This window comes from Eupeodes corollae, chromosome 1 (genome assembly GCF_945859685.1).
Source record: "Eupeodes corollae chromosome 1, idEupCoro1.1, whole genome shotgun sequence".
NCBI lineage: Eukaryota > Metazoa > Arthropoda > Insecta > Diptera > Syrphidae > Eupeodes > Eupeodes corollae.
In genome coordinates this window covers 137,399,547-137,421,768 of record NC_079147.1, presented here as the reverse complement: position 1 = coordinate 137,421,768, position 22,222 = coordinate 137,399,547, and the positions used below count along the sequence as shown (strand labels likewise).

Genomic DNA, 22,222 nt, shown 5'->3' with positions numbered 1-22,222 from the left:
TTTATTTTTTATTTTTAAAAACTTTTTTTTGCTTTTTTCATTTTCTTAAAACTATGGCTGACAGCTCCTTTTTAGAAATTTTAGTTGAAATGCTTTTCCGGTTCTGTTCCTCATTGTTAGTGAGTATCGTATTATAGTCTTCAAATAATTTTACACCTCTTTCCGCTGTATCATTAACAACACGCAAATTTTCCACGCAATTTTTTTCGTGAAGGTAATCGGAATTGTCTCAGGAGGTAATTGCAAGAAAGAGCCCTTGATATCTAGAACTGAAAGTGTTTTAAGCGTTCTTTCTGATACAAAAGCTTCCAATGTAGCCTCCAAAGTAAGTTTAGTGGAATCACCTCGTACTAAACGCTTACCACCATCAACATTTATTTTTTTAACTATGCCCGTTTTCGTACTATTTGTCAGCTTGTTAGAAAATAGGGCTAAGGCGACCAATTCGTCAAACAAATACAATAAGTGACGCTCTAAGACATCCCTAGCTACTACACTTATTTCGGCATCAATGGCTTCGTAGAATCATAAGTTTTTCCAAAGAAGCAAGTCATTAACTGGTGCATCTGCTGCCAATGGTGCTTCCATCCAAATTTTGGTATAGATGAGTGTACCAAAATTAACAAATCGAACAATTTGTTTTTTTTTCTCTCTTGGTTAGCTTAGATTCTTGTAAAATATTTCTAAAAAGAAATATCTTCAAAGCATATACTAACTTAGCCATCCAACGAGCATGATGAATCGGACCTGAAGTACACCCGTGAATCTTCGAAGGAGGTTTATTCAAAACAATCATCGTAAATTCTATTAACTTCTTGTAATCATCACGTACTTGATTCTTTTCAAATAAAGTAGTTAGACTCTTGAGAGTATTTTCCGCTAATTGTTCCTTCGCCTTCGCGTCGAGGCCCAAAGTAAATACTTTAGAAAGAATTATTTCAAATACATGATGACGACAAGCAAGCCACAAAAGATTATGTCCCATCTTTTCCTCTAAGATAATGCAAGCTCCTTTTTGGGCACCGTTGTTTGAAGCAGTAGTGTCAAAGCTCATAGCGCGGACTTTATTTGTGATATCCCATACTGTTGTATAATGTCACAAACTGCATCCGATATTTGTTCCCCTATTCCTGAGGTAAGTTTTGGTACGCCTAGTTGTTTTTCACAACCATAACCCGAGACAAGAATTGGAAGACGTTCTACTTTGTCTAATTTTGTCTAATTCTACTGTAAATAATTGTTCTTTTTTTTTGTGCGTCAGAATTTCTTTCTTTATTTTTCTTCAAAAAATGCCACTTTTTATGCAATTTTATCAAGTTTTCAATGCAGCGATTTTGTTGCCTTGTTGGAATATCGGATTTGGCCCATACTTCTAAAAGTTCTTGCACAAGTACATTCGCAGAATATTTCACGTTTTTTAATTCATTTTATATATGGTGGTAAGGAAGTAAGACTTGTCGAAGAGTAGGGATTTGGTTTAGCCTTATCAACGGTTCGATATCTCGGCACCCAAGTAAAGAAATTTCGTTTTTTTTTCCGAGTAGATAAATACATTTTGCAACACTTATTCACTCCGCTTCTATTGTTTAAATAATTTATAAAACCGTTCAAAGTATTTAATATATGTAACTTTCTTATAGTTTATTTTTAATAACGATTTTAACGATCACTCCAAACTGACCTATAAGAACAAGTTAACCCACAAAACTGGAAGGAAGAAACAGTAAAAATTATAATACATGTATGTATGTATGTATGTGTGAAAGTGATATGATTTTTTGTGGTCAAACTTAATTGATATCTTTTATTGGATGGATTGTTTTTCAAAGTTCATGATTTTATTACAAGGATCGATCGATTTTTTAAATTTTCCAGAAGAAATGAATTTAGAATGTAGTTAGGTGCATACCATGCATTATATGTTGTTTTTAATACAATTTACTCGAATTTACAGCTACGCCCTTGAAATTGATGAGCAAAAAATGATGCCCTGAAAATGATTGTACCTAGTTATTTTTGAAAATAAAGATAACATTATTGTAGTCATATACCGAACGCATTTGTATATTGTAAAAGCAAAAATGATTAAAAGAAAAAAATGGTATAATTGCCATCAAAATCGCCGCCATTATCTCATCTGGTACGCTTCATATCTCATTTCTCATCCCTATACTTTTCTGTGTATATAGTTTCTTTAAAATTATAAATACGAATCATGTATTCTTTACTGACCGCCAATGTGGTTAGAGCGGCGAATGATAGCGTTGGATTTGCGTGTCCGTCAATTGTACGACCAAAGGAGGATCCAAAAAGGGGTCGTGGAGGTCTTAACAACCTCATAAGCAGAACAGTTAATAAAGTTTAGTTGTATAATCTATGAATTTAGGTAAACCTTTTCTAGTTATTTAAAAATAAAATATAAGTAATATCAAAGTATGTAAACGCTATTTTTAAAATAAAGAAAAAACGTTTAGAAACAGGAAGGAGATTGTTTGATTTAATATTATGTTTTATGACTAAATGTTGGCCTTGAGATCCTATTAAAAATTAAGTTGAAATACGAAATGTTTTTTTTAATTTTCATGTGTAGAACATTAGATAAGTACCTAATACAAATTAAATGTAAAATTATTTTCGTTCAAGAAACGTTAAATAAATTAATGTGTAGATCCCTTTTTTTATAAGAAAAAGAAGTCAAATGGGTTTTTATGGAAATGTATACATTTATTCTGAACGTAATTTAATCTTTTGCTTGTAAAAATACCACAACAAAAACATTGTTCACTTTTTTTGACACATTTTGATATAATTGTGTGTAAAAGAAATTATTTTAAGTCAATATCTTTGCTAGTTTTTTAGATATGGAGAATGAAACGCCTCTAAAAACTATGGGTTTATTATTTAGGGAATCTGAAACGTCAACATATCGACATATAGGTAGATAAATTCAAAAAATTGGGCCAATTACGATAACATTAGGAGAATACAATAAAAGTGACTATTTTAGATTTTTTTTACAAGTTATAAAACTCATCTTTAATTTAATTTTATAGATTTTTAGAGCAAGAAATTTAATTTTTCAATTTGTCTTGAAATTTAAATACATACATTTTTTCTACGACAATGTAGGATATTTTTGTTTGATTTAAGTACTTAATATTTGGCATTAAATATAAGACCATTTTAAATGCAACATTTTTTAAAAGTCTTAGGTTACCTATCAGACAAAAAAAAATTAACTTTCTTGCTTGATTAAGAAAGAGCTTACATTCTTCATATTATTCTCCAGCATACACATTTGTGTTAATGTTCAAAAACTAAAAATAATTGTTCAAACTCTAAACATATTTATGTAGTTCAAAAATGATCACGAAGGTCATACCAAGAAATTGTGAAGCATATTGCCATGAGATTTATCAAAACGACGAAGTCCGAAGACATAACGCACTGACCTTTTCAATACGATGTTTAGCTTACTTTCAAAATTTATCACAACCATATATAAGGAGAGGAAAAAACATTTCAACAACTTTCATTAAAATAATGAATGCTAGACAGATGGTCTTATATTATAGACCATCGATCACTTTTTCCAAGACTGCTCATACAGTATTCTAACAAATATTTGGTTAGTCCTAACGAACTGCTAAGTTGTAACTGTGAGTCAGGGTATGCGAAAAGCAAAGGGAACATAATAGACCCTTTTGGTATACCACTATTTATCAACAAAACATTCTAGCCTTTATCTTTATCTATTTTTTTAAGATATGTTAAAACAAAAATTGAATAAAGTTAATTATTAAGAAGTACATCCTAAGAAATTGTTTTTTTTGCCATTCTATAAATAGTATAGTAGAAAATTCCAAAGAAAACACATCGGCAGCAGCCAGTAGCCAAAGAAGATCTGTCAGAATAATAATTAAAAAACACACAAATAGAACAAAGTTTGTGAAAATCAAAAGATAAAATTAACTTAGCGAAAAAACTAACTAAAACTAATAAAATGGACAATTTTCACGAAGAAGTGTAAAGAAAACATCTCGAAATTGAGATTTTATAAAAAAAAAAGTTCATTTAACAATTGCTTCAAGGAGGGTGTTTGTTCGTAGACTACTACATTAACATGTGGTGTTGAAGCTAACTTAAAGCTCACCTCAATTCATTATATACCTGAATCGAGTTCAAATGAGCTTGATTTAACTCGATTCCCGACGGCGATCAGAGTCAAGTCAAAATTTATGAAGAAAAACCTGTATGGAGCAGTTGGTTTTACAAATAATGTATTATGGTCTGTTTATTTGCATGTTTGTGTTCAAAAAATATATTTTGTTTTAATCAAATTACAAAAAAAAATGGACATGGAGTACGGAGCAAATTCTTATATGGTGGTGAACTAATCAGTTCTTCATTGTTTAACACGAATTAAACTATCTCACTTCCACTTCACACATCGAAAACATCGAAACACCATTTGCATTTTAGAAAGTGCTGTCAAACTTAATCATTTTTTGCGGTGGAAACGCCAACAAAATTTACTAAATCTAAACTGAGATAAACCTTTGGTGGAAACATAGAAACTTAATTATATTTTTTATTCTTTTATCTTTCAAAATAAACCCAGTTAGCCCATTTTCATTAAAGAAACTAAATATTTTTTTATTTCGTGATAATTTTTCAAAAGCCTATGACCGCACGTTTTACATTCAGAGATATGAAATATATTTTCTTACTACTGAAACATTATCTTACAAAAGAAAAAGAACAAATAATAAAGTAAATATTTATAGAAGGAAAACACGATTGAAAAACCTCCATATAGAATTGAAAAAAAAAGTGTTCAATTAATAAAATAATATGTATGTATAAGCTAATATACATACTTGTATACAATAGTATACTATACATGATAAGTAAAGAGTTTATAGCTCAAATTTACATATTATTATTATATACTAACAATTACAACTTAATACTAGTTAAATAAATAACAAGTAAATAAATAATAAACAAATAATAACAAAATAGAAGCAATAAATAACTTAAAGATATTAATAAATACAATAAGGAAATATACAGCAAATAAACAATGTACATAATAGTATAAAAAAATAACGTGAATGAAAAACAATAAATAAATTAGTAATTAAATAAACAAAAAAAATTAATAAATAAATAAATAAATTAATAAATAAATAAGTAAATATATAAATAAATAAATAAATAAATAAACTAAATAATGTCAACAGTAGCAGATTTATTTTTTTCTCCGTTGAAAAACACATACATAATTCCAAATTCACAACTACTCAACGAACACAGCCATCGAGATAAATGCAATATCAATCGTACCACCATTTAAGAACGAAATCACATAAGATCCATTCGAGACTCGTATAAATGTCGAAAACCCATCTGTATCGGTAGTATTCATACTGCGGATATTGTTTTTGTTATTCGTGTATAATCTTACTATACTATTGATAGATTTTCCAACAAAACACGGTAGTGATTGTTTGGATGTCAGCAATTCAAAGCAAGTAAGAAATATGTCAATTTGTGTTGGAATTACTTTCTCGGAAAATTTAGACAAAAATGATAATATTGAATTGGTCTACTTCTTTCGATGCTTGTGTATCAATTACCGTTCCATTGAGAAGGGATTTCAAATTGTTTTTACAACGGAGTTAAAAATATGTGCTTTAATGGCATAATTGTGGGAAAAATGAATTTCAGATAAAAAAGTATTTTATTTGATTGAACACATTGTTTCAATAAAAACCTCATTTGTAATATAAAGCTAAATTTAAGTCAAGCCGAATTTGTGCTCTGGCTTGGAGAAAGAAGGCTTATTGAAAAAAATTCTTCCACATTTGCTTACTTCAAGTGAAATTTTTGGTTACGGAGAACTACAGTTAGTATGAAAACTGTTTATATCGAACGTTTTCCAAAGCTTATCAAAACATAAGCATATATAAGTTCAATGTACAAAATAGTCAATAGTCAATTTGTTGTCTGTAAAAGAACTTAAATTGAGCATATTTAGAAAACCATTCGAATAGTTAAAAGTTGTTAAACTATTTAAGTCATTCCTTGCTAAATAATAGTTTTAAGTTTTACAGTCTTCATAACTTTAGGTTAGGGTTTCCTAAGGCGATGAAAGAACTTTGTCTCCGTCTCTGATCTGGGCTGCTGTCTAGAAGACATATATACGTCCTAAGCTTGAGTTAAACTCGAATCTCTGGGCTGGTGCTCCTGCAACTTACTTGCTTCTTTGGAAAGTATTGAAGGTAGAGCATTTAAAATGATTGTTGGTTATATTATCCTTGAATCATTTATGTCGATTAAACACCATCGTCGTAAAGTTTCTTGTCTCATTCTCATCGTCTGGCCCAACTTTGGTCGTAATTTCAAGTACGGAGATTCGTCCTTTAGCCCTACTACGCGAATGTTGAATGTTTTTCCTAGTAATTGCAGCCAATCTAAACAAATTAAACTGTCACTGTTTAGATTTTGAAACTTGTACATTATGTGAAGGTTAGGATATAATAATCAATTTCCCTAAGCTACCTTCACATGGCATGAAATAAAATTTGAAAGCACTTGTATAAAAAAAATTTGGTTTTATGGTTTTCCCCCTGACTAAAAGTCTATAGATACGCCCTTGTGCACGACTACCTGCATCATCATAGATACTATGTACAATAAACATTATATTCTATACAAACATTATATACACCTAAACGAAATAAAAAAGAAGCTCATCCTTATTATAGGAAGGTATCGCCTTAAACACATGTTGTATAGTCGTAAGTGAAATAATAACCGCAATTATCATAACCGTTTTTCATTTCGATTGAAAAGACGATACAAAAACAGACATGGACCTATATTCCCATCATGTTAAATTAACAAACCAACATACATCGAAAACAAAAAATTATTATTTATCATTTGAGATTCAACCAATTAGTGGCGAGTAAAAATGAGAAAAATGGCGTCGGTAGGCGCTGGCAGAGCAAACAGTAAATGATGCTACCAAATTTGAGAAAATTAAGAAAAGAGTAATTTTTGAAATTGCTTTTCCAAACAACAAATCAAAAATTTCTGTGAAAGTTATTTAGCTATATGTACATAATGTAATTTTTTTGGAAGAAGTAAGTATTCAAGGTAAAATATAATTGGATAATTATGATAACCTTTAATGAAAAGGATACAAAAAATGTGAACATTCTTTGTTAGTTCGATCTTCGTATATGAAAACTTTTCATATACAAAGGTTCGATTCCTTTTTGTATAGTTATTTAGTTGTGACTATAACAAGGGTGTTTTTTAAACTGGTTGAGAAGTTTCGATGGTTGTTTTCTATATTTTGACAGTTGGTAATGTCAAACTGTGTTTCAATTTCTGTTCTTCTTCAATAACGTTTGATTATTCATCATGAACACCAGAACAACACTTTCATTTAAAATTTCTTCGTGAAGTTTTAGTTTGGTCAGGTTAGGGTTAGGTTAGGTTATAGTGGCTGTCCAAGATGGAAACGGACACACTTAGGCCAGTTTAATGGCCCATTGTGTTACCACATGAATCTTGAGCCTTCCTCCTAAGCTCAATGGAACCAGTTAGATTCCCTTACGAAACGTGAGAGGCTGATTATACCGATATGATTTAGATCGTTAAAGAAGAATTCTCCTAGGTAATTCTTGCGTTTTCGAGCTAGAGCAGGGCATGTGCAGAGAAGATGAAGAACCGTTTCTTCCTCTTCCTCGTCCATACAGCTTCTGCAAAAGTCATTTGAGAATACGCCTAGTCTCGTGGCGTGCTTTCCTATTAGACAGTGTCCGGTTATGACACCTATTATCGAGCTTATATGCGATCTGCTTAGAGAGAGCAAGCACCTTGAACGTTTTAAATGCAGTGTTGGCCAGATGTTTTTTGTGGCTTGACACGTGGTGATGTTGGTCCACCTGCTGCCTGCCCTCCTCACAGCGTCTTGCATTAGTAGCAGTTTACAAGTAGCGATTGGTATGCCAGTACTTGCCAAACGTGGTAGGATGGGCTGTACTGTACCGTTCCTGGCGAGTTCATCTGCCTTACAGTTACCTGGAATGTCTCTATGGCCCGGCACCCAGCAAAGGTGAATATTAAACTGTTGCGCCATCTCCATTAGAGATGATCGACAGTTATGGACTGTTATAGAGTTTGTAGAGACAGAGTCCATAGATTTGATAGCGGCCTGGCTGTCGGAGAAAATACGGATATCAGATGTTGATATCACGTTTTCTTTGAGCCAAGACAAGACTTCCTTAATCGCCAAAAGTTCCGCCTGGAACACGCTACAATGATTGGGATGGCGGAAAGTCGTTCAGAGTACACACCACCACCAACCCCTTCTTTGGTCTTTGAGCCATCTGTGTAAAAGTGGATTGACTCATCCTCTAAGAATGTCCTATCCTCCCAAAAAGATCTGGTAGGTATAGAAATCTGGAAATTCCTGTCGAATTGTAGTTGGGGGATGGTGATGGTGTAGTCTGTGTGCTTTGGAATTGATTCTAAGTACCTTAGAATTACGGAGTGGCCAATGTTGTTGTTAGTCCACTGCGACGAAGCATTGAGGCGAATAGCAGAGCTTGCAGCTATTTGTTTACTAAATATGTCAAGAGGTGTTAGGTAGAGCAAGGTGTCCAGTGCCGCAGACGGGTTTAGTTTGGTCGTTTACGACCAAATTTGGTCATATCTTATTCCATTTGGTCCCTTTTTAAGAAATTGAAAAAAACTGGAGTCTATTCTTAAAAATAAAATAAAAGCCTAAAGTAGGTACTTTTCATTTGTAAACGGTGCATAAATGTATTTAATTGAACACACCCCGTGAGAAATGCACGATCATTAAATGTACACGTTGAATCATTCATTTCACAATTTATTGACAGATGGCTCAACATCTCAAAATCATCGCATCTCAAGATCAAGTTACGGATAAAATGTACATGTCAGAATTTTGAAAAAATGTCGGTTATCATTAAACGTTTTAAATGAATATTGTTTTCGAAATTTAGTTGAGTTCGTTTTTAACCTGATGTTACTTCCTCACAGCTCAGCTGCTGCTATGTGGAAACTTTTTTTTTATTTACTTTGATTAAAACTAAAAGCAGATTTAATTTTGATACTCTTAATAATATAATGCTGGCCAAAGAGCTTGAAGATGAAAAAAATAACCAAAGCGTTTGGTCTGGCAAAAACATTTTTTAAAATTAATTTTGTATAAATCTTACTAAGCGATAGTATTCAATCTCCTGATATAATGTTAAGATGTTATGATCTTGCCGTTCCGTCTGTCGATTTGTCTTGCTTAGATTTATTTAAAAAAAAAAATTAAAATTACTAATAATATTTTGCATATGATAGAATAGTTTTATTTCAAAATCTATTTTTGTAAACGAGATTTTTTAGTCGTTAACCAATTATTACCAATTTTAGTAGAATTTCTTAAAAGTTTTTATTGTTTATATATTTTTTTATTTGCTTTGCTTTTATCACTTGAAATTTAATTGTATAAGAATTTTACTACGCATGATATTGGCGGAATGCGTTCGATGGTAAGGTTTTTGTGTAACCAAAAAGGGCTAAGGGTGTGTCATCTAAATGCTTTGTGCCTATTGCATAAGATTGATGACTTTTGAGATGTATTTGAGGGTTCTGGTGTCGAGGTAGTTTGTGTACCAGGAACTTAGCTATCTGAAAGCAAAAAGGCAACATGTGCTCATTAAAATTCTATCAAAAACCGTTTAGATATGACAGAGCTAACCGTGGTGGGGGTATTGCAATATTTTTTCGTTGTGACTTACAATGTAAACTCCGTTGCAGCTCAGAACAAGGAAGTGAAATTGAATATCTGTTTATAGAATTTGTAGGTTGGGTCGGTTTATAGACCAAACAATAATATAAATTTTCTGCCGCTTATGACATTACTCGAAATTCTGACTCTATCACGTCCTGATATATTAATATGTATAGTGACTTTAATAGCTAACCCAAGACGATCTACTGGATAGCTTACGCACCTTCAGTTTACACCCCGTTAACGCTATCCTACCTACTCATTTTTCTTAGACAAGTTCTACTCTTTTAGACATGTTCTGGGTGTGTGATGAAAGGTTGTACATTACCATCAATTATTTGCCCCAACCTTTTCTATAGACATGATTTAATCTACTTAACTTATGACTTTGACTTACAGGTCGTTACTTAATGTTTCCAATTCGGGATTTTCGAAATATCGATATTGAAGCGTTAGAAGTAAATGATAGAATAATAAATTAGGATACCATCTATAACCTGCCCTCGTCAGATCTTCAATTCGATTTTCTCAACAAAAATGTTAAGAGGTTGTATGATTACTTTGTTCAGGTCCGATCAAAAGTCGTAGAAGCGGCAAATTAACCTTGGTAAACGTTGTATATCCGTTTCCTTATGACAAAGGGCTATGTTGAATATGGGGTTTGGGTACGATATCGACGATATTAGAGCTAAGGCACACTTACTGCTCGCTACGTAACAAGGTGGTGACCGAAATTGCCAAGTCTGCAAAACTTTGGTTTATGCAAAAGTAAACTGTGCCTCAGCTCTGAAATAGATAAAAATATGCTGAACGAAAAATTTGTTAGCTCTTTTGTTGAAACCTCAAGTGATTCAAACTCTCATTACCATGAAGTTGCTGGGCCTGCGTCAATAGAACCAATTGTCATCTCTGATTTCGGTTTTTTCCTCCGTCGACTCTGCTGATGTTGTTGAATAAATTCTCTCAATTAAATCAAAAGCCGTTGGCATTGACGATATACATCATCATGTCTGGTCACTATCCTATGCAATGGAAGCTAGCAAAAATCTCACCTATACCAAAACATTACAAAGGAATAGCGTAAAGACCAATTGTTATTTTGTCCTTTTTGTCTAAAGTTTATGAAAGACTCATCCAAAAACAATTAAATAATTTTCTTAATGCGAACAATCTAATTACTGCTATGTAATCTGGTTTTCTGAAAAAACATAGTTGTATCACTGCCCTAACTAATGTTATTGAAGACTTGAGGATGTCAATCGATAAGGATCATGTGTCATTTTTAATCCTCTTAGATTTTTCGAAAGGTTTAGATTGAGTTGATCACACATTATTACGCAGTAAACTTATTAATGCATATAATTTTTCTTCTGCTGCAGTAAAGTTAATTTTGTCATACCTTACAGGTAGATCACAAGAAGCTGTGGAAATAAATTTGTCGATTTCAAATTTCCTTAAGAATTTAAATGGTGTTCCGCAAGGATCCATACTTGTTCCATTGTTGTTTTCAATGTACATTAATTCAATTCCAAACTCAATGAAATTTTGTACCCCGATGATGTGCAGCTTTACTCAAATTGTCTCCTCGGTTTAATTGAACTCTACATTAATGCGTGAATGAGGATCTTCAGGATTCAGAATTGGTCCACAGCAAATAGGATTCAACTAAATCCTTTGAAGACTAAATGTATAGTTATTTGGCGAACAGCTCTTGATCTGTCTTAATTTCCTCGTATTGTCATGAACCGTATCCCAATAGAATTCGCAGAGACGGCTAAAAATTTAGGAATAATATTTTATCGTTTTTTAACATGGGACAACCACATAGTTCGTAAGACTTATGAAGCCCTGCGTCCATTTTTTCCGGCCCAGCATTATACTCCCATAAAACGCGTCTTTTGCTTTTTTAAGAACTTTTAGAAATGCTTTTTTTATTTTTTGTTAAAAAATTTCAATACGATTTTTCAAAAAAATTTTGATCGAACGTTCAAAACAGTATTTCTCATAAGATAAAATAAGATTTAAGCCAAAATCTCAAAGTTTAGAAAAGATATTTAAGTCGAAAATCAATTTTTACTAACATTTATTAATTTTTTTTATTTTTTGTACAACATCTGTTAATTGGATTTTTTACCGAATTTTGAAAACAATATTTCTTATAAGATAAAATAAGCACGTACACACGCACGCACAGACATCTTTCTAAAAATCTGTTACTTCGACTCTAGAGACCTTCAAACGTCGAGAAATGTCAAAATATTTAATGTGACAAATTGGAACAAATTACAATAACATCCTATGGAAAGTTAAAAAGATATACCTGGAATGCCACCACGTAAATTTTGAATAAAGATTGGTTCAATTATTATTCTCCTGCGTAATTTAAATCCACCACAATTATATACAACGGTGCACCTGTGGTTGTCGAAAAGATCACCCGAAAAAAAGAAACTGAAAAGTTTAAAGAAAAGTGGTACCTATGTTACAACGTTTTCCAATGGTACCTCCAGATTCGATTTTACATTTCAAAAGGTATAACAGCTTCCAATTTATTTAGCTTTGCCATGTTTATAAATAATTCTCAAGGCCAAAAAATGTCCATTTGTGGTTTAGATTTGGAAAATCCATGTTTTTCCGTTGAAACTTTCCGTCTTCATTCGTTAATTGTTATAATAGGTAATGGAAGTAGAAAATCAGTCATGAAGATGAAGGTCGCCATGTTTTTTTACAAACGGCATACGTAAAAGATCATAGTGGTGCCCATGCCTGATGGATGTTCTCCTGCATGCCGTTCAAATTAAATAGTTCACAACAATGTAATACAAAAAAACGTTAGGTCAACCAAAATTGTTTTGAAAGTCCTTTCTGCATCCTTTGTAGTTATTTTCTGTGAATAAAAACGTATTAAAAGTCGCATACACAGCCATCTATAAAAAAAAAAAGAATTTAGATTCTATCGACGCGTACATTGAAATGTCAAGAAATGTCAAATTTTTCAATTCGCGTTTTTCAAATGCGTCTTTGATTCGTAAAATGAAAACAATTTACTCTGATATACAAGCTTACTTAAGCTTAAGAAACGATAAAATCTGTTTTAAATAAAACGTTTTATTTAAGGATTTAATAAATAATGAAAACGCCATTAACTATGAGATTCCATTGAGGATGCATAAAGGAACTTCTAACAGTTTGAAATTTTAATTGTTGCCCAGAAAAGAGTAATTTCAGCACTTATATGTGAGAGAATACAATTATATGGTTGTTAATTTCCATTACAAGCAGGGGCGATTCCTTATAGTAAGCAGGTTTAGCGGCGCTAAACCAAGAATTTTAGAAGAAATCCTATTTTGTAATATGAATATTATTTGGTAATTGAATTACTAAGAGCCCGTTCACACGATTCGATATTTTCACCGTATCGGATAGTTTCTCGATTCGGTGTCTTTCGGTGTTCAGACGGTACGGTAATTTTACCATAGACCGTACTCAACCCTACACCGACCGACGACCCTTTACAACTATATACTATAGCAATAAATTATTCGACAGTAGTTCAGACGCAATATCGGTCAAAATATCGAATCATCTGAACGCACTGTCTATAAATACATTGCCACGATGAGACGAATCGTTTTTTTTTACCGTACGACCGAAAACGATTTGTAGAGAAAAAAACCGAATGACAAAAACGACCTAATCTTTAATTTTACCGTATACAGTTAAATGCCGTATATATATACCTATTGTAATAATTTAGTCATACAGATAACAGATCACTTGTATATTTAAAATCCTATCGCTTCATCTTGCCAAGGAACTGATCCAACTTCAGAGACAAAATATTCAGCAAATGTTGCACTGATTGAATTTGCAGAACTGAATCCTCTGCCAGTATATCACTATAAATGTATTCCAGTCCATCTTCATACGTCTTGATGCACATACGATACGAACTCAACTGAAAACCGAGTACGGTGTAGGGTTGAGTACGACGTACGGTTAAATTACCGTACCGTCTGAACACTCCAACCGAAAGACACCGAATCGGGAAAATATCCGATACGGCGAAAGTACCGAATCGTGTGAACGGGCTCTTATTTAAATTATATTGACACTGGCTTATACGGTAAAATCGACGATACGGTTAAACCACCGATTCGGGATCGTGTGAAAGGAAAGTGGCTTGAAAGTGAATTTTAATGTTTATTGTATTTCAATATGTTTTTTTTATGAACATACACTTAGTGCGTAAAACCAAAGTGGTAACATTGGAAAAAAGTTAGTTTCCACCTTCACATTTTTATTAAATTAAAAAAATATTGTGATTTTCAAAAACCTGTTTTTAATATACTCGTATTGTTATAGTTAATATTTTACCTCGAATCAACAAAAAAAAAGCTGCTGTACGGAGACTTTTTGGACTAAGTGTATATTGTATTGTTATTACTATTTATGTATATAATGTCATACCAATTCAAACATGGTAGTTGCTAGTCGTATTTCCTTAGAACAGCTCAAATTAAAACAAGCATTCCTTTTAATGCAAAGGCGAAATTTTCAATTCTATTCATAGCTTTTGAAAAAAACAGTTTGAAGTGTGATTTTTCAAAATGTTTATAAACTCCATTAATTTTTTCATTCAGAATTTGTTATTCTTATTCATTCTAAAAAAAAATAAAACTATATCAGGCTTTAAATTGAAAACTTCCAGAGCGAAAAAAAAGCTTAATAAGAGAACATTACGACTTATTCAGCTGTATGGGATCCATTTCAATTCTTTTGCAATTACAAAAAAAATAATAAAAATTGTATAAAGTTTATTTTTCAAATTGTGTAAATAATAATAAAATAAAATATGGAATTGCAAAATTCTATAACCAGCTAAGAATAAGCTTTTGTGCTATGGGATAAGTCGTTGTAAACAGAGCCTTTTTTGTTTGTTTAAAAATAGATACTTTATTTTTATGATCTTTGTGTAACAATAGAAAGTTTTATTTTATTAGGAATTAAAATGAAATCTCCAATACTTATCAAGCAAAATAGTTAGAGAAACCATTTTTAAAAATATCGTTTCGGAGAATCTAATAATGCACGTCCTACAAATTTAAAATGAACATACAAGTATAGAAACAGAGAGTATACTCGAACTTTTCTGGTCTAGAAATAAAAAAATATCAATTTTTTTTCCTATTTTCATAGTTTAACTATTTAAAAATATGTCTACTACAGGATTTTCCCAAATTCAAATTATTTTCGGAAAAATAAGTATTTTGCTGAGCAGCCATCCAAATCGGTTGGGCTGCAACTAATCGAACAAAAGACATAATGGGGTACTTTAAACGCGTTTTTCTCAGAACTGTCTTTTTTGAATCTGATACCCACGATTTCTCAGGTTCTGCTGAACCGATTAACTTGAAATTTTAAGAGAGTCTTCTTAGGGACTTGTCTACGTCCGGAACTACGGCCATTCAAAAATTTTTATTTTTAATATATTTAACAAATCGAAGAATGTTCAAAAAATTGGTAATTTTTTTTTTTTTAGGAAGTCGCCATTTTGTAAAAAAAAATGTTTGTAACTTTTCCGTAGTTCCAGACATTGCGACATTATTGTAGATTAATAATCTTTTTTAGTTTTTGATTTCAGATTTCTAGGAGAGTTAAAATCGTGGGTATGGTCACGCACCAAATTTTTAAGACGCACCACTCCATCATCTGATAACTAACGGAATTTTGATTTTTGTTTTACTTTTTTATTTTTTTTGTATGCTTCTAATGTGAATAAATAATGTATATAAAAATTGATGGTAAAATTGTTGCTTGCTTTTTTTACAGCACTTCAAACATTACCTAAAATTCATGTCTCTAGACCAGAATACCACCTTAATATATCTATAAGATTACCAAAAGCTATTTGGTAGCAAGAATAACAAGAAATTATTTTGTTGATCTTCTTTGCTTTTTTCCGGTATCTATTTCGCATTTAGTTTCTCGGATCTGGACAATATTAACACTCAGAGAAAACAAAAGATAATTGACTCGCCCATTTAATACCTTTGGTCAGACTAGGAAAGACGAAGCTTTAAGTGCGGTGTTAAAACGTGCGGTGTTAAAACGTCAACAGTTTTTAAAGTTTTTCAATTGCTATCCAAAATAATTTAATCAAAACTGTTGCTGACGTTTTAGGCGATCACATTTCTGATAGAATCCGATAGCCAGAGTTTATAGCTTTGTCTGATATTTAATTAAATTCCCAATTATCTATTGTTATTATTTTAATAAAAAAACATAATACATTTGCTGCATTTATCGATGTAAGCTCAGGGCGGATTGCACAAAATTTGAATAAAAGTAATTATTATTCTTCAAAGCTTATTATGTTCAACTTCTATAAGAAAGTAGCTAACCCTGAGATCATGAACAGGTATCGCCACTGATTACAAGATGGCAAACCCTGTCAAATTCCATTGAAGGATAACTATATGATCGAGATAACATAAACTGTCAAACGTCTACAGATTCCGAGTTGCCTATTTGACGGAGTTCACATTAAAAAAAAACGTTAGCGAGACGAGACAACCTATGAAACTTGACAAGAAAAAAGTAAGACCGAGACTCAGTTATACGAGATTGAAATTTTTCAATTTTCAAGAAACCCAGACGAAACTACCAAAAGTTTTAAACAATTTAGTGAAATTCAAGACAGAACTCAATTAAACTTAATACAATGAAATAGTTTATATTTAATTTTTGTTCATGTTTTTAATTTTGTTAATTGAAGCTTGATGAGATAAAAACTGAAGGAAAGGGGAACGTTCGTAGATTATGTTAACATTTGTGCGTAGATCTTCATGTGCAATAGATGGCGCTATATTTATTGACACTAATTTTCTTTTTTTAAAGTAACAACAAATGTTACGACTTATGTCTAAATTACCTATAAGCAACTTTTTCTAGTTAGCTTATAAAACAAACCTTTATTTTTTAAGTTTTGCGATCAATTAGGTATAAAAATGACGCGCAGAAAACTGAAAGTTCGATATATTCTTAACCATCTCTTTCTTATGACTTGCCAACATACCTTTTAGGTTTTATTCTTAAAGGTAGTCATACTACAGTTGATACGGAATCACCAACTAAATAAAAAGGAATTGTTTCTAGATTAAAATGTCCGCTTAAGTGTTTTTTTTTTCAATCATCCGGACTTAGAATTTTGTACACGTAAGCGGGGCTTATTCAAATGAAAAAACTCGTTAAAGTGACCGTTAAGTTATGCCGTTTCTCTTAAGATGTTGTAGATGTTTTATGCTTTATGTGATAAAAGTTTCAAGTCAAAAAAAAGGGCAAATGTGCATAACATTGATAGGAAGTGTATCCACTCATTGTACCTATTAGAGCAGATCGTTCCCTTTTTCTGGAACCTGCGAAACCTGATCACTACCAGCTTAAAACGCTTTTACACCACTTTCAATTTAAATATTTACTATCATTAACTGTCTGACTTACCGCAGACCTATTAAAAAAAACTTAACTCTCTCACGAAATTCCCAAATATTTGTTGTTTAATTTCTTTATTAAATCGACCTTAAGAATTATATCTACCTATTTACAGCTTATTTATAGTAGCTACATATCTGTTATACCTTATTACACCATTATACAATACAGGTTACTACAACATTATAAATAGTAATTTAATTTTCATTGCTTCGCTCTTAATTGCACGCAACATAAACTTTTCTTTTTGCAACAATAAAAAAAAATAAAAGTGTCATCTTGCGCTTGACATGAAAAGCCTGGCCATGTGCTCGATGATGACGCTGGTTTCCCAAAAAACACTTCTGCGTGTTTACCATTCCAATATGCAGTTGTGCAGATGGCGTGACTGGAAAAAGCTGGAATTGGTATGTGAATTTTCCAGTTTATTCATGGAACAAAGTGAATCGGAATTGACCCGTCGTCATCGTCGTCGCATTCGCAAAGGGACAGCGACAGGGAATATTCGAGATGGTTTTCTCTGTTGCTGCTTCTAGTTTCCAAACGCTCAGAGCGCCACAGAAGCCGCTCCGGCTTCCTTTCCTACATGACGTGGCTTTCGTACATTTCATATTGAATTAATCATTTCCCAAGGGAGGAGTTTCTTTTGCCAGTATGGCGAGCGGTAGGCGTGTCCATGGATAGAATTTTGATTTTCTCAGTGGAAACGAAAACAATAATTTTCTATTTGCATTAGCAGGGGTTAAAATTCGGAGAGGGAGAATACATAAATGATAATACGTATAATAATGCTGAGAGTATGTGGTAAAGTGTTTGTGGGATGTATGTGTTAAAGCCGGATTTAATTTGGTGATAAGAAACTATCATGGCTGCCGTCTTTCGGGGATGTCGGATGGAGTGGTGGTTAATCGGCAAAATGCCTACGGTTTTTTCATTGTCTATTTGTGACTTTCGAGCGAGAGGTGAAGTAAGAAAATACAGGTAGACACATATTATTCAGGTATTTAGTTGGTGATGAAATGAAGTGCGATTGCTTAATAAAATATTTTTGAATCTATGCTGATTTCTGGTTGATATTAAATATGCACAAACTTTTAATAATATTAAGGAAAGCAAGTTGTCGGGAGTTTTACAAACCTTGTGGTTGGTACCTATTTAAATGCTTTGAATTCAAATATATATAGAGTTATGATAACTTAGGCAATGCAAAAATGTTATGCATTCTTGTAAAAGAATTATACACAATACACCTCCAATCATCATTACGCCTTTTTTTTGTGATTAAATGCGTAATGCAGTGTAGTTCGAGAAATTGCCATTGAAAAACGATCGCAGTAGTCTGTTTTTTTAATACCTAGTGTAGTTTTAATATTTGAAAGTTGATACAATGTTCCATTACTTATTGTCATACTAATTTAAGACAAGTGAAATTCAGACGAGATCTAATTTTAACTTATAAATTATAGAATTTTAAAAGGAATATTATATGAGAAGATATTAGGAATAATTTATATTAATTTTTTTTATGTTTTCTTTTAAGTAAATTGAAGTTGAATGAAAAAAGGACTAAAGGAAAGGGGTTCGTTCGTAGATTATGATCTTACTGTGTGTAGACCTTCGCGTGAAACAGACGGCACTCTATTTGTTAACACTTACTTTTTGCAAAATAACAAACAAATATTACTCTTACAGCTTATGTGTCTTAAACTTTGCCAACTTATTCGAATCAGCTAAATTAAAAATTATAATTTATTATATAAAAGAAGAATAAAAGCTGAAGAAAAGGGAAACGTTCGTAGATTATGCTAAAATTTGTGCGTAGATCATCATTTGCAATAGATGGCGCTGAAATTATTTAAATTTATTTATTATAAAAAATAAGTAAAAGACAAAGACGCAAAATGATCTTAACATTGAAAACAAATTCTGTAAAGTATGAGAATTTATCTTCAGTTTAAGAAAGCATAATTTCTCAACTTCAGGCTAACTTAATTTGAACCATGGAAAATATACAATCGAGCAACAATGGTACGTGGTGGCAATTTCAATTGGCCGCCAAGATCATTTGATCTTACATCGTTGGACTTATTTCTGTGGGGTTATTTAAAAGAAAATGTGTTCTTCGATAAGCCAGTAATAATAAGGAAAAGATAATTCGAAACATTAAAGGCATAAAACGTTAATTATGCCTCAGCGTCATCGATAATTTGGACCATCGGATGGACGTTTGGCGGCGGCCATTTAGCACATATTTTGTTCCATGCAATATTATCACAATTAAAAGAATAAATTACAATAATTTCCTAAATGATTAGTGGTTTATTCAAGATCAATATCGACCCTTAAATTTTAGATGAAACAGATGTCTTAGGCGAAGTTTTGAAGAAATCCCAATTACTCCAACTTCCATTGTGATACCCAAAAAACATGGACCTATGAGAGGGACAGTTTGTTTATGGGCTCTGTAAAAGTCCTACACTGGTAAGTAAAAAATCTTACACCATACATAAAAACGCTTTGTAACATTGTTCAGATTATTTTTTTCGATTTACAGATCATATGAATGTACCAGAAAGCTAAGGAAATTCAGAAAAAATACCATCTCCTGACTCTGTTACTAAAATATCGATGACAAGAGAAATACCTCATCGTCACCAACCTAAAGAAGAAAAATAGCTTTATTTTTGGTTGATTTAGGTATTTTTTTTGTCTTTGTATAATAAACTTTCATATTTGTAGTTCTTATTTGTCCGCACTACTAGATGATACGAGTAGTTTCAAATCCTCAACAGACGAAAATACGCCTCTAAATCATCAGAATAAAATACAAAATTTTTTGGAAATTGTACATAGATACGTTTGCGACGCAGATTTTAAAAACCACTTTCGGCTTTATGGGTCAATTGTCCACATTTTGATAGGCCAGATTCTTCTTCGATTAAAAATAAAATCAAATTTGATGAATGCAATACGAGATAGGTACATTTAATTTCCAAATTACTTACAATTTATTTGTGTTTTCCATTTTGTGTGGTTGCAGATTAGGGAATTTACTTACTTTGTTTGACATTAAAAAGCAGGGTTGCCCAAACATTTTATTTCATGAATTTTTTGTTGTTCTTTTTACGGAAAATTGATATCCATTAATTGGGCTAAATATACATTTTTTGCATTTATTCATTTTAAGTTCATTAATATATGTTTTATTTTGTCAGAAGTTTTTGTTTTGTGTGTTTGATATAAAAAGTAAATAAAAATGAAATTGCTTACTTACTATTTAAAATATTTTTTTTTTTTAGTCGGATGGAAATGTAACAATGGCAATACGGGTTATATTTTAAATAGTTGGTAGTGATACCAAAATTTACATGTTATATTACGAATTGCATCCTTCTCTGTGCGAAATAGCGAAATAAATTTTGGATTTCAAATTAAGATCCAAACACAAAGCTGGATCTTGATTTGTTGTTGTAATGCATGTAAATCCATGATCTGGATTAGATCATGGTATGATAATAAAACGCTGCTAATGAAATCGTTTTCAATGAACAGCTGATTTTCGATTTTAAAATTCGCAAGGAAATTGTTCCAATGATGTCCTTCCATATTCTTTCTACCTCATTTGCTTTAAATGGTTATCAGGAACATATTTTCAATCATGTATAAATTTTCAATTAATTATATTTAACCGACTTGTTAAGAAAAATCAATGAATGGAAATCCATTAGTTTCTAATTTTAAAGTTTTGAAACATCAGATAGTATATTTTGAAGCAGAACTAAGTTTATAAACCCGGAATAAAATGACCGAGTTAAAGTCTTTTTCTGACGTCGACGATGTTTTAACCTACAAGTGTACACCTGCATCACAATTTAATTTTGTTTCTTTATCGTTGTCATACCTGCAAAAAACGCAACGGGAAGGTTTTTTTTTAACAATCTGTTGTCCGACTAAGAGAATTATATTCACTAAGATGTGGTTGGTGGCTCTGCCCGCGTCTGAGCAAGAAAGTGACTGCATAAGTTGTCCGGTCATGTCGGTTTTAGCCTAAGAAAGGCGTTGATAGAGTTTTCATACTGTTTACTCCCTGAGATTTTAATCTCAGACTCCAAAGATGACCCAAGAGAAACAACACATCTGTGTTGAAAAAAGGTCATGGTCAAGAAAACTATTTAATTACAAAACAATCATTTCAAAACAATGCTAAAAATATGACATTTATAAAATTATATTTAATTTTCTTCTTCTGCATTCACCTGATCCAATTCCTCGATTTCATTGTCAGCGTTTTCAGTGGGTTGCATTTAATCACTAATCATTCCAATTCTGCACGCAATATTGTGTAAGATCGCTTACAAACTCATGCCTAAGTCGCAAATGATTAAGATACGGGAATCTTTCTTTAAGAATTTTAAAATTATGCAGCTTTTTTGTTGTGGGAACAATGTAAAGACTCTTCAGTGGGGTTTCCGATACCTTAATATTTTTAATATTTGTCATCCAGTATCACCCAAACCAACAGCATTTGGAAATGGTTTTGACTTACAGTTTAATTCCGTAAAATCCTTAAGTCATAGTAAAATATGTAACCTGACCCGCATATCATCATTATATTCAATAAGTGATTTCCATGACGATCCTTTAAAGCAACCTCACAAACAAAGTCATCATACAAAATTTTTTCAAAATACCACCGCTTTGAAATTTAACTTCTATTACAAATAATTTACAAATCATCTTTTTTTTCATAATCACAAGCAATACGTTTTTGTAAGTTTGTTTTTCAAGGATTAAGATATCATAAGTTCAAATTTTGTCTTCCAATTTTTCTAGTACATAGGGTCCATCAAAAAAAACCTCCCGTATTTTTAGACGTTTATATTTAAAGCTATT

General features: G+C 31.9%; 1 long non-coding RNA gene across 5 annotated transcripts; it reads left to right on the top strand.

Moving 5' to 3' along the window:
* Window positions 1-17,468: 17,468 nt before the first annotated feature.
* On the top strand, window positions 17,469-21,447 carry LOC129940290 (uncharacterized). 5 transcript variants are annotated; one of them, XR_008780653.1, is made up of 4 exons: window positions 17,469-17,993; window positions 18,069-19,810; window positions 19,884-20,026; window positions 20,092-21,447. It is a non-coding gene; the product is annotated as an uncharacterized LOC129940290 (long non-coding RNA). The 5 variants fall into 5 exon arrangements; XR_008780655.1 differs by having other exon boundaries at window positions 17,469-18,310; window positions 19,312-19,810; XR_008780656.1 differs by having other exon boundaries at window positions 17,469-19,810; window positions 20,092-20,308; window positions 20,370-21,447.
* The last annotated feature ends 775 nt before the right edge of the window (window positions 21,448-22,222 follow it).